This window comes from Saccostrea cucullata, unplaced genomic scaffold, assembly GCF_032062105.1.
Source record: "Saccostrea cucullata isolate Sc308-1 unplaced genomic scaffold, CSIRO_AGI_Scuc_v1 ctg17599, whole genome shotgun sequence".
NCBI classification, from domain to species: Eukaryota; Metazoa; Mollusca; class Bivalvia; order Ostreida; family Ostreidae; genus Saccostrea; species Saccostrea cuccullata.
Genome location: NW_026930187.1, coordinates 1 through 3,805, shown reverse-complemented (window position 1 = coordinate 3,805; position 3,805 = coordinate 1). Strand labels below are relative to the sequence as shown.

General features: G+C 29.7%; 1 pseudogene; it reads left to right on the top strand.

Annotated features, from left to right (window-relative positions):
- Window positions 1-699: 699 nt before the first annotated feature.
- On the top strand, window positions 700-3,408 carry LOC134283191 (uncharacterized; annotated as a pseudogene).
- The last annotated feature ends 397 nt before the right edge of the window (window positions 3,409-3,805 follow it).

Below are 3,805 nucleotides of genomic sequence, written 5' to 3'. Positions count from 1 at the left end.
TGGTCTTGGAATAATTTTTTTTGACCCAAAAGTAGTTTTGCCTTACGATAAAGTTCTTGAAGAATATGATGGTTTACGTAAATTTAATTAAAGAAAGTAAATTCTTTTCCCTATAGTTAAAAATTGCAGTGAACTTTTATTGAATTTCCAGTTTCATGTGTGCTTGAAATTCTAACCTTTGACAACCTATATTTTCTCAGATTCTTGTTCTTTCTTTAGTACCAATAACATAAATGTGTTAATAAAAGTATATATATATATATATATATATATATATATATATATATATATTTCTCTTGATATATATATATATATATATATATATATATATATATTCATTTCCATATATATATATATGATGCAATATCTTTATGTATATTCTTAAAGAAGAATAGAAAATTTCATTTCAAATCTGTTTATCAGTAAACATGTGTCACTGTTTATTTAACACAGTTCTAAAAAAGGCTTAAGAGCTTCAACAGTACACAAATAATGGTGTCCAGATGATATTTTTCAACTTGGTCTGTGCAGATAGAACTAAGTTTTATAGTTTAAGAGTTTACCAGAAACACAAGCTCAACATATTTCTGTCGGAAGATCTTATAAATTTATTAACGCTGTCAACAAAGTTCAAAACAAATACTGGATTGTTGCTAGCAGTTTGATAGCATTTACTTCTCGAGCTGATGTCCTGAACAAATGGTAAAACAAATTCCACTCTTACCCGAGGAACAACCAGTAACAGGGGTAAAGAGAAAACTGAACGACGCAACTTTATCTGACGAAAGGTCAACAATGACGAGAAAAATTGTGCAGGTATAACTTAAACATATCAAACATGTAAAATATATCCACAAATATATATCAGTCTTTTATTAATTTTAGTCATAAGTATCAAAATTTTTAAAAAGGTTACTAAGTTACTATTGGCAATATGTTAATTGGTTAGATAATTTAATTTAGAAGTGGAATGGCACAGAACATCAACTTTACAAATTTGACTTGTACAGAATTAACAAAATTAATTGTACCGGTAAGGCACCTCAATCATTCTGATATATTTTGCAGGCATCACCAGTAAAGTAAAGACGAGAAAATTCGGCCGTAAGATTACTCAACATTAAAGACCCATCTGGAACTGCAAAAGTTTGCTTATTTGGGGACAATGCTGAGATGAATTTTGAAGTGGATGATGGCGTTGAAATAAGTGGCCTGTACCGGAAAACTTACATGGGAAAGCAGCAACTTACATCATCACGTGCCACATCTTGCAGAGCACGTTCAAATGATTTAAACATTCACTGCAGAAGTTTGCTAATAACATCTTTACAAATTTTATTTTAAGAAGAAAAACTATTTTTTTAATCCCATTTTGTATTTTTTGAAAATATGTTTTACTTAAAATTCTTAGTTCACCAGACCCTTAATCTTTCAATTGTTTCTCAATTAAAATCCACTTTTGCAACTTTTTTTTCTGCTTATCTAATGTTAACTTCCTCTTAAATAACAAGTATTCACATCTCAGCGGGGGGAAGTACTATTGAGAATTGGCTCACAATTTCTTGTTTTAAGGTACATTGATACTCTGATAAGAGAGATAACTCTTAATGACACAAATGTCTATTATTCCTTTATAAAGTTGTCAAGTAGAAGTGCATTTTTGTCAAATTTTGCCCAGCAAGCCATGGTATAAAAGTTTGTATTTTTTTCAGCATATACATTTCATTTGGAAAATCATAAAAATTAAAGAAACATTTTTGATGAGTGAGCAGAGGATTTATGACCTTTAATCATCAGAAGTGATTTCTTTTACAGTTCCAAGACGTTGAAGGTATTTCCATTGCTCCAACAGACATAATGGATGATGACTTTCTCCCAGATGACAGGTGTGGTAAAAAAGGCATTAAAATCCAAGTTACAGACATAATGGATTTTGATGTTTATCACTGCTGTCCATCCAGAGGTACATTTACTCAGATTTGGAAACAAACATTATCAAGCAAGACAATTTTTTAAGCTAAATCTTGTACATTTAATGTATTAAAGACTTCTCTTACTTTCATTCAAGATACAGAAAAATATAGGGAAAATACTATTCAAGTTTTCCTGATTTTTTTCCTTTAATACATCCCTCTCCAAAAAAAAAAGAACATTGTCAAAAACAACTACAATTGAATTAATGTCCTGGCCCCAGGATCGTAAAGTATCTCAAGTCAAAAATCAAAACTTCATGTTGTACTTAAGGTATTCGATGTATTATGAAGGAATTTTGAATAATTTTAAAGAGGCTGGGGGTTGCAGCCATTTTCAAACTATTTCCATCTCCTTTAAAAGAAGAGCTCCATGCAAAGATATATAAGAATGATCAAATTTTAAAACAAAAATTTAGGATTTTTTTTCTTTGCCAAATGATAGTTGACAACCTAAGATACGGTATTTAAAAAAAAATAAGTTAAATCTGGTGGTTAATTTGTAAATATTTGTTGACCTCCCAGCCTCCTTACACTAGTGAAATTCGGATTAATACTACATAACGATAAAAGTGGCATGAACCAAATTCACAAGACTGATAACATGTAAGGATACCCTCATTTTCCACATTAAAAGATTTTGAAGAGTTATCTGCCCTTCATCTAAAGAAGAAAAAAAAAATCAGCAAATAATTCATGTTATTTCATATTTCAATAAAGAGAGATTTTATGCATATTTTCACCAAGAGATTCATTTGAAATTCAAATTACTTTTTACGATATCTTATAAAAGCACGCGATGCCCATAGACTTCAATGTAAAATTCAGTCTGAAATTATTTGGACAATAATCAAAATTTTGTAAATTTCTTTGGTGGAGCATTTTTATTTACTGTTGTTTGAAATTTTTTGAATAATTCAGTAATTTATAAACATTTTAAAGACAATAGAAAATTTGACTTGATTTAAAGTTTCTTTAATGATCATGGGGCCTGGTTAAGGAGGCTGAGGTTCAAGAAATTCCCCATCAGAGAATTATCCTTTATTTTCACAAGCAACTCTTTTTGGTGAGATGGGTTTAATCTAAAAATGGCCACAACACCAAGTCTCTTACAAATGATGTATTAGTACATGTACTTCATATGTTCTTATCCTCATTTATTCTAGGATGCTATGACAAAAAATCGGTAAATAACAAATGTCCGACATGTGGAAGGGAAGAAGAGCAAGAGAAAAAATCCTGTAGAGTTCAGTTACTGTACAGCACCTGTAAAAAAACTAACCAAAAGATAACCATTTGGAAAGGAACACTGTCTAACATCATTAAGCAAGAAATTAATCTTGCATCTAATGATGACTTCTTGGAGCAGATATTCGGTCTTCTACCTATTTCTTTTGAAGCCGATATCATTGACAACAAATTTGTAAACAGTAAGTAATATGCATGTGTTGAATAATTTTGATAACTACCAAACAACATTGCCTTTTTCTTGGCATTGTAAAGCGTATTTTGATTTTACTTACTTGAATTACATGTAAAATTTAGTAATGTGCATGAAAATGTATTTTTAGGTGTGAAAAATGCCTGACAATTTTTTTTATCTTGAAATCATTTAAATGTACTACATGTAACATAAAGTTATGTTCATGAAAATGTATTTTTAGGTGTGACAAATGCCTGACAAAAATGTCTTTTTCTTAATATCATTTTAAACGTACTACATATAATATTAAGTAATGTGCATGAAAATGTATTTTTAGGTGTGACAAATGCCTAACAAAAATGTCTTTTTTTTTATCTTAAAATCATTTAAATGTACAACATGTAACATTAAG